General features: G+C 43.8%; 1 pseudogene across 1 annotated transcript; it reads right to left on the bottom strand.

The window, feature by feature from the left end:
* Positions 1-4,867: 4,867 nt before the first annotated feature.
* On the bottom strand, positions 4,868-11,780 carry LOC146072545 (migration and invasion enhancer 1-like; annotated as a pseudogene). Its single transcript, XR_014473177.1, has 4 exons — positions 11,623-11,780; positions 7,275-7,372; positions 5,454-5,530; positions 4,868-5,125 (listed from the first exon to the last, which is right to left on the bottom strand). The product of XR_014473177.1 is annotated as a migration and invasion enhancer 1-like (transcript).
* Between the last annotated feature and the right edge of the window lie 231 nt (positions 11,781-12,011).

Genomic DNA, 12,011 nt, shown 5'->3' with positions numbered 1-12,011 from the left:
GATGCCAGGTATAAACATAGGTAAGCATTTCTGTTTCATTTGCTGTAGGTGATCCTGATGAAGGGGTTAAAATCCCCCAACATTGACCTAAAATACATACTTTTTAAAATGTATTGCCACTTTTTCTATGCGGCATTTGTATTTTCGGGGAAAGGATCCAGTTGCTGCTGTTATTTTGTGAGTGACGGCAGTCCTGGACATTATATATATATACACAGTATATGGAATAGAGAAGCACTCATAACTTCACCAATAATCTATATGACACATAGGATTCAGACCATAAAAGCAGTCATTTTATTTAAACACTGATGTAAAAATGGTGGTCGTCTTCACCAGTTGTAACTTTTATGTTCATAATGTGCACAGTGTAGGAGAAAAAAATACTAAATAACCATACGTGTTTCATTCGTTGAGACTTCATCAGGGGTCAAGTCAGTATATAGTGAAATATACTTCTAAAAACTTGCTTGGTAATCCCATATTAAAGGGTTCCAACTGTACGTAAAATAGGGCCCAAACAAAACAACTTCTGTGCTGCTAATTGAATCAATAGAATCTGCCGTAAGGTGTATGTATTTTCCACACCAGATTCACGGAAAGAATGGATAAATATTCAAAAAGGACTCCAGAATTAGAACCATTCCATTAAGAGATCCAACATCAAGCAACGCTGTGTAGTCTACAAGGTGATGAATAAGAAAAATTCCTTTGTAACAAGGTCAGAATAGACCATGTTCAACTACACTGACAATAAAAGGTGGTGAATAAGAAAAATTCCTTTGTATAAGGTCAGTGTGAACTATGGTCCACACTGACCTTGTTACAAAGGAATTTTTCTTATTCACCACCTTTTATTGTTAGAACTAGGTATCTATATCTAATGCAAATCCTGATTATCATACCTAATCAACTCAGATTCTCCATTCTATTCCCAAAAGATTGTTAGCCCCTGATGAAGTCTTGGAAGATGAAATGCGTTGGTCACCTTGTTTTGTACTCAGTTGTGCAAATTCCATCTAAGAAAATTCCATTAAATGGATCTGGACGTGCAAATTTAGTTTCTGCATTATTGGACTATTTCTACAATACCTCCCAATTGCCCCTATTTCTGTGGAACAATCCTACATTTCAGACAGTCGAGCTGTCCCACTCACGGGCTGCAAAGTGCAGCGGGCGGGGGCAGGTTTTAGGACTTCCATGATTCTAGAACTAGCCACTAGGTGTAGCTTTCTGAAAAAAAAAAAAAGAGAATTTACCAAGTTTTCTTCTGGTCTCCCCACCCCACCCTCTTGCAGATACTGTACTTGCCTACCTTCCCAGAAGTCCCCTGCAGTCTGGAAGAGTAAGTGGGGTATGGATCATTGGGTCGAAAAAAAATGAAGGTTGATATACATAGGGTGGACCACAGAAGGTCGACTCATGGAAAAGGTCTATAAGGCTAAGGTCAACAGGGCTAAAAGGTCGACAATCTAAATGTCAACATGAGTTTTTTACTTGTTTTTGTCCTGAATGGTGACATGGACAGCATATCGGTGCACTGCAGACCCTCGCCATACTGCAGGCACGGTGCCTCGCTATAATTGCCACACTATTCTGTTCTTCATCCACGCCCTAGTGCAGGGCTGGGCAACACCGGCCCTCCAGATGTTGATTAACTACACATCCCAGCATGCCTTGCATCAGTTTCAGCATGGCCACATAGCAAAGCATCCTGGGATGTGTAGTTCACTAACATGTGGAGGGCCGGTGTTGCCCAGCCCTGCCCTAGTGGATGGTAGGGTATGAAATACCACCTGTTGGCACATGTCGGCTAAAAAAGAAGTGAAAAAAAACTCATGTCAACCCTTTGACTGTTAACTAATGCTTGTGTTGCCCTTAGCCATGTCAACCTTTTTCATGTGTCGACCTAAGCCCTGTGGACCTTCAGTGGTGGACCCAATGCATGTCGACCTTAATAGTGTTGACCTAATGACCATATAACAGTAAATGGCTCATCCTGCCGGATTGTATGCTACTTGTCGGCAATCGTGGGAGCCACTTGAAGGGGGTGGGGTTAAATTACTGGTTCATGTCATTTAATTCTGCCCCCTCCCTGCAGACCGTTGGTATTTCCCCATGTTGGCGTGGGGGCCATTTGGCCCTGACTCCTGAAGTGCCCTGCAGTGTCTCCGCTCCAGGGTTCTATGCACTTTTGTTGTCAGGGGCTGATCAGAGATTAGAGCGGAGAGACTGATGTGCACTCTGACCAGTTCTCAAGTACAAGGATGTGATATTTGCAGCATAATGCATATGTTATTCCAAAGTAGAAAAAGGGATCAGATAAACTTAGAATAAGTGTTTTATACAAAGGAGGTTACAATCCATATCACAGTCTTCCATATCACATATTCATGTACCTTTTCCAGGTTCAGTGGCTGGTTGTCATAATTGCTATTGATTGATTGCCGGAGCTTTCTTCGTTAATTGTGTATGTACAGCATAAGACACCAAAGTCCAAACATTGTATAAGAAGACTGCACGCACAGAACAATATTTGTTTGCTGAAACCTGAAGTGAGGTACAATAACTATACAGGGAATCAAAGTGAATTATCACTAGACTGGGAAACATACAGTAATGGAATGGTGGTTGACATTTCTGGCGCACTACTGTATTGTACAATGCATGCAGAGTTGTATGCTCTTTCCTTGTAAGGGTCTACCCTGGATCTTCCAGGTTTCCTCCAAGAGGATAAACATATTGGTAAATAAATAGACCTTTGATGGATTTAACCTTAGAATATGTTTGCCTGATAAAGACATACATGGAAGCACTGGAAATGTATGGGAGCAAATGACAATCAAAAATTTCCACCCAAATGCAAAAAAAAAAAAAAAAATATATATATATATGCTTTGATAAATGTTATATCCGAATGATTTAAACAATTTGTCTGACTGATCCCTGTCTGTTTTCAAGTGTTTGGGAACAATTTTTTGATTGTCATTTGCTCCCATACATTTCCAGGTTTTTGTTCCCTCCAGATAGATCCGACAGAAAATCTGTACGTGTGCACACACCTTTAGTACATCTGCCCCTATAAGAGAAGAAGATTTTAAGAGGGGTATGAATTAGGGTGGCCAATCCCGGGATCGGCGGGATCCCGGGATTTTGCCCCCAAAAGGCCGGGATTTCAATCCCGGGATTGGAGTTTCCAATCCCGGGATTAGACTGCGCATGCGCAGTCTAATGCCAGGCAGCGTCTGAGCAGCCGCTCAGATGCTGCCTGGCTTCTCCCGGCACCCGGCAGAGCATACTGCGCAGTGTGACCTCTCAGCGTGACGAGGTCACGCTGTGCAGGCAGGTCATTCACGTCACGCCCGGCAGCACCACGCCGCTCGCCCACCCAACTAGCCAGCCAGCAGGAGCATACCGCGCAGCGTGACCCCTCAGCGTGACGAGGTCACGCTGCGCAAGCAGGTCACTCACGTCACGGGCGGCAGCATGAAGAAGCCGCACTGCGCCGCTCACCCACCCGCCCAACTAGTCAGCCAGCAGAAGCATTAACTACCCGTCCCCCAGCCTGGCTCCTTAAGATGACCGCCCATCCACCCACCCGGCAACCCAGCTGCCCCTGCATGGATGTAAGTAATTGCGGGGCAGCCAGGGCATTTTTCTATTAGGAAAGCCAATCCCGGGATTGCGCATTTTTCAATCCCGAATCCCGGGATTGAAAAAATGCCCCGGGATTGGCTTCCCTAGTATGAATAAATATAAAGTGTAATATATCTGACACATTCTGGCATGATGAGGAATGTTCCAACAACTTTTATAGGGAAACTTAGTGTTATGTAGTTATTAGTGAGGTAATTTGTTGTCTAAAGATAAACCTATTACACAAGCACTCACACTTCTGTATTACAAATTGTCCGGTATGGTTTTGTATATTTCAACCTATTGTAGTACCAACCCACAACTGAGATGGTTAGAGCCATCTACTGTGTTATTAAAACCTGTTATCAAAGATTTATTTAAGGAGCTCTACACTTGTTCAGTTAAGTAAAATGTACTAAAGCAGTGGTAGCCAACTCCAGTCCTCGAGAGCTACCAACAGGTTACATTTTCCAGACAACCTAGCAAAAGGTGCACTTGTTACTCACCGACACATTTTAAAAGATCCACAGGTGGAGCCAATTACTTCACTTGTGATTCTGTGAGGAGATCTGGGAAACACTAATGCCTGGTACACACCAGGACGACTAGGGCCCGATCCCCTCAATCTAGATCCAATTCCGACCAATTGGATGTAGATTGTAGGTAGATTGGTCCCTTTTTTCCCTGTTCTGGTCCGATCCCGATCCGATGCGCGGCCCCGCGGGTCGGTCGTTATTCAGATCCTACCTGCTGCAGGTAGGATCTGAAGAACGACCATACAGCTGGGTGCGGGTCGCCATCGGATCGGACCCGCTCACGGTGCACATCGTGAGCGGGTCATGCCCCCCCGCGTCACTGTGAGCAGGTCGGACGAGACACTGATGACCCGCTCACGATGTGCATCGTGAGCAGGTCGTCGTGGTGTGTACCCTACATAACTGTTGGTATCTCTCGAAGTACTGGAGTTAGCTATCCCAGTACTAAAGCATCGATCCATTATTTCTGTTTTGTGTAAGAGAAAATTATATAAAATGGTAGACAGTTGCTATAACATCACCTCTTTTCATTTGTAGCTTTAGTTTGTAAGTTCACCCCCTATAGTATGAGCAATTTTGTAATGTTGGTTGCTCATGGAATTAGAAAAAAAAAAAAAAAAAGGTTCTCTTCAATTGTTTACCATATATGACGGGAAGTGCTAAACCAATTAAAATAAGAGACAGACAACTCTGTGCAGTGTTGAGACATTTATTCGACGTGGAACAAAAAATCAGCTGGATTACAGCTTTTAAGGGCAGATTCTAAGATTGCTCATGATTTCCTCGGGTTTTTGACGAAACCAGTCATTAGCAGAACCTGCTCTAGTCTGTATACCAGGCTGTCTTCATTCCTCTTTCCCAGGTCTGTGCTACTGGATGGTGCAAGACTTTTTGTGTCTGGTGATCTTCTCACCACGTTGTCCTTCTTGCATCGCCTCCAGTGTTTTAATGATCTAAGCACACAAAGAAATTAGACGTAAGATTTAAAAGGTCACATTTACCCAGAGCGCTTTTTCCATGATAAATACATTTTTGTCCCATCTTATTTTAAAGTATTATGGTGAGATATATGTCAAGACAAAAATACATAGTGAAATCATTTAAATACTTTTCTAAAAGTGGCAGTTTAATGCCTTATGAAAACACAAGTTACCCAATACATTATCATTGTATTCTGCAAATAAGTTTAATTTAGAAGGGGATAAAATGGACACCTGCCATCATGCAAAGTTACTGGACCCATTAACTGGTTTTGCTGACTATACAAATCACAACACTTACGTCTTCAGGGAATGGAAATCCACCACATTCCAGTTTAGAGAAGATTAATTCATCATTAACTTTGACTTCAAAGCTTCCTATTAAGACAAAAAAAATACTTCACATACTTCCATTTTGTTTCAAAATGACCACACCAATCCAGCAAGTTATTCCCCCAAATCAACCACCCAACCCAGCAAGGTGTCCAGTAATATCTGCACATAAAGGTCTGTCCTTTCCATACAATATATATATACCATGTGGGAATAGCAAATACTACAAGTAAACAGAAGACCAGGTAATTACATTGTGTGCCCGAATTAAACATTAATACATAACTTTAGAATGATGGATTTAAACTTAACTTTGATTTTATGCACGGGACATAAGCTTGCTTAGATGCCTTCCTTAGGGGCCCTGTAGTATGAGCCTACATATATAGTCATTTTTCATGCATTGTGATTAGCAATGTATATTACATTATCTCATACCATGTGATATGTAAGAGAGTAATTAAGTAATAGGATCTGCCCTGAGGAGACACACACACACACACACACACACACTTTATTAATCTAATCAGTGATTTGGAAAACCATGGATTTAATTTAAGAAGAGTAAATTATCGAATGTAATAAGATTACACAAGTGAAACATTTTTTAGTCAGGAGTCCTAATGATCGAGTCTCTCTGTTATATACTGTCCATACAGAAAGGATCGATTAGACACTTGCATTCTAACATGTGACATAGATAATTGATGTACAGAAAAGCAACATGATCTCTAGCAGTAAAACATAATATAATCATTCTTTAGCTTTCAGTCGTTTCAAAACGAATGTTAACATGTGATTGGTAATTGAGGACAACCCAGTTTTACATTCACAATTAGCAGGTTTCATAGAGGGACACCATTAGATTTTCTCATGAACTCTTACCCAAAACAAAACCCACACACATAAAGAAGAACCACAAGAAAGTGTTATGTTTCTGGAATATTATTTAACTGCGCGTAGGAGATGTTAGAACTCTAGAGTTATACAGTGTTTACCAAATGCCTATTCTGCATCTCCTCCCTACAGAGGAAGCAGCAATAATATTAAAGGCATTGATTTCGCATTCAGTATTATTAGTGTAGAAAATCCTGTGGACAAAGGGGGTTATTTTGGTTCACTCTGACAAATTCCTTCTAAAGCTGTGTACACACGGGGGCGATAGGGGCTGATATCGCTGGGAATATGGTCGTTGGCGACCATATTGCCAGTATGGGAGTGTGCCCCGGCGATAAATCGCTGAGTGCCCGCTCCCAGCCCTGTTCTAATCGCTGGTTGCAGGAGCTTGCTCCTGCGACCATCTGATTACCTCTGCGGCACCGCTGACAGAGGTCTCTTTTCATCAGCGACCATCTCTGGTCGCCGAGGAAAAGGGGGCATTGAGAGATTAATCGCTCGCTGATATATCGCCCAGCAATATATCGCCGGGCGATATATTGCCCCGTGTGTACGCACCTTTAGATGGACAAAACCATGTGCACTGCAGGGGGCAGATGTAAAATGCGCAGAGAGAATTCGATTTGGGCGAGTTATTTTGTTTCTGTGAAGGGTAAATACTGACTGCTTTATTTTTACACTGAAATATAGATCTTACTTTGAAGTAAAACCCCCACCCAAATTTAATTCTCTATGCACAAGTTACATCTCCCCCCTGCAGTGCACATGGTTTTGTCCATCTAAGAAGGAAGTTGTCAGAGAGAGTGAACCAAAATAAACCCCAAAGCCCTTTAACAGCTGCCACTTAGTAAACGTGGCCCCTTAAATGGAATGAAGAGGACTTTGTACTTACCAACCCTGCCAACACCACCACTGACCTCCGCACCAGGTACATGCTCCTTAATAGAAGATGCAAGCTCCCGATAACGGGGCTCATAGCCTCATTTTCCACTAAGGGAAAAAAAAAAAAAAAAAATATTAGTATCCTGTTTAGATTAGAGAGGTGCGGGTTTGCTTTTATCTGAATTTACTCCGATCGCCTATCGCATGTTTTGTATAGCCAATATGACCTCGATTTGAGATCCGAGTAAATCCGGATATAACTGAATCTGCACATCTACAATTTAAATCATGCAAATTATGAACAAACTAATATAACTATATATAGTTTATTTTTTTTTTTTAAATAAGCCCTTTACCATTTCTGATCATTTGAATATGGAGATATTCTATAGCATGCATGTCCAAACTATGGCCCTGCAGCTGTTATGAAACCACAAGTCCCATCATGCCTTTTATGCTGGGATGTGTAGTTTCATAACAGCTGGAGGGCCATAGTTTGGACATGCCTGTTCTATGGGTTCGATTTACAATACAGTGTGTATATGAATTTAGACATTTATGAAATAGAGATACCAGTCAAATCAGTCTCTAACTGCCATGTTACAGGAGTTAAAAAAAAAAAAAAAAATTACATTAGCGGGTACTTGTGTATTATCACAACGCCCACATTTTCCATCGTAGGGGATTGTACAACCCAAAAAAATTGGACCCGATTTTTAAATTGTACAGGCACCCAGATGCCTGATTCCTATGTTAAATGCCCCCCCCAGACACGATTTTTGATTGTACACCCACCCTGATGGGTAATGACTATTTTAAATGACCCCCCATTTTTAACGCCACCCCACTATCAACACGAACCCGAAGCGTGGCGAGCGCAGCAAGCCCGCGAGGGGCGGCAGTACGCGTCCTCTGACCTTTTCATACCCCCACTATCCAGGTCTGCGTGGAGTTGATTTTATATAGTGTGGCGAGCGGACGCGGATGACTTTACACTATTAACTCAACTCCACGCCGACGTGGATAGTGGGGGTATGAAAAGGTCGGAGGATGCGTACCGCCGCCCCTCACTGTGCTCGCCACGCTTCGGGTTGTCGTTGAGAGTGGGGTGGCGTTAACAATGGGTGAGGGGCATTTAACATAGTCATTACCCATCAGGGTGGGTATACAATTAAAAATCGGGTCGGGGGGGGGGGGGCATTTAACATGGGAATAAGCCCAAATCAGGCATGATCGCATCGCATGCCATTATAATGGCATGCAACGCGATAATAAAATTGTATACTCAAGCCCAGGGAAAGGCTCAAATCGGGTCCCATCGCATACCTTAATTAGTGGTATGCGATGAGATGGGCGCCGTGATAATACACAAGTACCCATTAGCGGATTAGTTTCTCTTTACTTTATAGTTTTAAAAAGATTTTTAGTACACCTGCCCCAGAAGGTTATAAAAAAAAAAAAAAGGTAATATTTCCATTATCATCATCGCCAGTAACTTATATAGCGCACACATATTCCGCAGCGCTTTACAGAGAATATTTGAACAGTCACATCAGTCCCCGACCCAGTTGAGCGTACATTCTATTTTCCCTACCACATGTACACGCACAGGTTCATTTTGTTGGAAGCCAATTAACCCATCAAGTGGTCAGGTCATATTAAGGGGGATATCATTAGCAGAAATAATTCACAGCTTCTAATATCTTTGCTGGGGGCTATCCTATTAGCCCTGATGCCAGCACTGGTTGGGATTACACATTATCATGCACGTAATATAGGTGCTGGATCGATACCTCAGGGATCAGGAAAGTTCAGTGCAATCAATCACCTCCAGGGCTCAGCGCACTATTATACTCTATGTCCACCGGGATGGTAGAGTATGAACAAGTAGGTCATTTAAAAAAATAAAAATAAAAAAACACACATTTGAGACCTTTTCCCCATATAGATCTAATGACTTGTCGCACTTTGAACGGTCAACCAATAGTGGTTGGCCTTTTGAGTACGGACCTAATAACTATATACAGTCAATTTGGATGGATATAGGGTATATGTACATCTAATAGAGAGAAAGCGGGGATGGGTATAGGTCATTGTGTCAACCTACATTAGGTTGACCAATAAAGGTCGACAGTCAGAAGGTTGTCATGGGTTTTTCATTTTTTTGTCCCTCTATGCCAGGGCTGGGCAATTGCGGCCCTCCAGATGTTAATGAACTACACATCCCAGCATGCCTTGCATCAGTTTCAGCATGGCCATATAGCAAAACTAATGCAAAGCATCCTGGGATGTGTAGTTCATCAACATCTGGAGGGCCGCAATTGCCCAGCCCTGCTCTAGTGTGGCAGTGGCCGATCGGGAGGAGGAGAGACTGCAGCTGGCAGCCAGGGCTCTGCTCTGCTGAGGCTGGCCCCGCCCACCACACAGAGCGCCGGGTCCCTGCAGTGAACCTCCCAGGAAGGCGAACACAGCCAGGTGAGGTGTGTGTGTGTGTGTATAGTTGGCTGTTGGTCCTCCATACAGTAAGCAGTCCAGAGTGCTTAAAAAAATATTGAGGTGGGAGTACTTGTTTCCTATATGGGTGCACAGGTTTTCTACGTACGGCACCGTAATTAAATCGGATCGCATTGCATCGGATTCGGTACTCAATGATGTACGATGGCATACGATGCTATCCGATCCGATTTCATTTTAAATCGGATCGCATCGCATGCGGTGACGCGATGAACCTGATTTTTACATTGGAATCAATGTTAAATGGTCCCTGAGACCCGATTTTACATTGATTTCAATGTAATAACCCCGCAAACCCACGATTTGTATAGGAAACCCCCCTGATGGTTTAAAATGCGCCTCCATTGTTAACGCCACCCCAGTATTGACGTCAACCCGAAGCGTGGCGAGCGCAGCGAGCCCTGCGAGGGGCGGCGGTACGCGTCCTCCGACTTTTTCATACCCCCGCTATACACGTCGGCGTGGAGTTGAGAATAGAATAGTGTTGCGAGCGCAGCGAGCCACCGAGCCCGAAGCGTGGCAAACGCAGCGAGCCCCGCGAGGGGACGCGGATACCTGTGAAGCCCGCGAGGGGACACGGATACCTGTGAAGTATCCGGCTGCGCTCGCCACACTATTCTATTCTCAACTCCACGCCGACGTGGATAGTGGGGGTATGAAAAAGTCGGAGGACGCGTACCGCTGCGCTCGCCACGCTTCGGGTTGACGTCAATACTGTGTTTCTGTGCAGATGTGACAAGGGGAGGGCTTTGAAGGGTTAATAAATACAGTAGTGTTCAGATGGCCCATCCTATGGGCCAACCATAAAAGCGGGAACGAAATCGGATCGCATCGCATCGTTCAATATCGTGTATGTGCATTTGTGGTATATCGTGTATGTGCATTGTGGTATCCGATGCGATGCGATCCGATTTTGATACGGAGAATAGCATGGTGCGCAATTAACTTAGCGGGCGCCCAGATAGAAAACAAGTACCGAGGTGGGCTACACTCAGTTAAATTTTAATGAAATATATAAATAACAATGTATATACATATATGATTACATTAAAATAGGGGGGGGGGGGAGGGCGGACACAAAAATGTTGTGCCTAGGGGCAGCCTGACCCCTAAATTCGCCCCTGATGGGGGGTCGGTGTATAACTTAAAATAATGGTGTGTAATGTTATAGCAGTGTGTGTACTTGCTGTAATATGGGGGGGGGGGGGGGGGGTTGTGTGCAGTGCCAGATTATGGTCAAAATGGGCCTGGAGCTGAAAATGATCAAGGGCCTATTATGCACAATAATAGGGGTTGTGGCCAGCACCTAATAATGTGCAGGGCGTGACCAGTGTTCTGTTTGGGTGGTCTGCTCATGGGTGTGTCTCTATTTGTGTAAATACTTTCATCTGATTATATATGCCTGGAGAAGGCAGAGGGCTGGCATAGGAAAAATGCAGGGAGATATATTGGCGGGTGCATCCGCAGGACACCGATGTTGGGAATTATATGCTCTGTCCCTGGACTTCCCTGGTAATGTATGATTGCCATTACCTGTGGGGAGCTGGGTAATTGATAAGAAAGGTGTTTCACCACAGGTGCTGGCAATCATACATTACCAGGGAAGTCCAGGAACAGAGCATTTTCTCCCTGAAGGAGAGGGTCAGGTAGGCAACCCTGCATAAACTGCCACAAAGCAGTGTGTTTCTGCTATCTAGGAGCTTTCCTAGAGATCCAGCACACTAACAGCCATACGCTCCACTCCCACTTCCCTCTTGTAAGAACACAACTGCAGCGATCACTGCTAGAATATGATCTATTAGCCATAACTACTAACAATCAGGTGCATATTATTCTGTACCTACCAGTATTCTATGTAGATCTTCATTGTTTGCCCCTTATTCTGCATTGTGCTCCTGTATTGTAATGATGCTAGAATCTGTGTTGCTGCTATTTAAGGCAGCAGCAGGGAGTGGTCGGTGCAGGAAGAGGCTGCCCAGGAAATGTGCCTAGTCATCCCCATTAGTCAGTGAGTGCATCCAGCCCCTTGTGATTAGTTACCTGGATGTACACACAGTACAGTATAACAACAACAGCATCACGCACTATCGTGCAGCACCTGCGCCCAGAAACAGAAATTATATTCTAGTGATGTGTTTATACAGCCTGAATAATACTGCCTACCAGTGTTAGCAATGGGGATGGTTACAGCATGTGTTTCACTTTCTGGTTACTCAGCTGTTACACTACGAGG

Source organism: Crinia signifera, chromosome 4, assembly GCF_055691185.1.
Source record: "Crinia signifera chromosome 4, ASM5569118v1, whole genome shotgun sequence".
NCBI lineage: Eukaryota > Metazoa > Chordata > Amphibia > Anura > Myobatrachidae > Crinia > Crinia signifera.
Note: the sequence above shows the minus strand (reverse complement) of the source record. Positions and strands in the feature narration are given on the sequence as shown.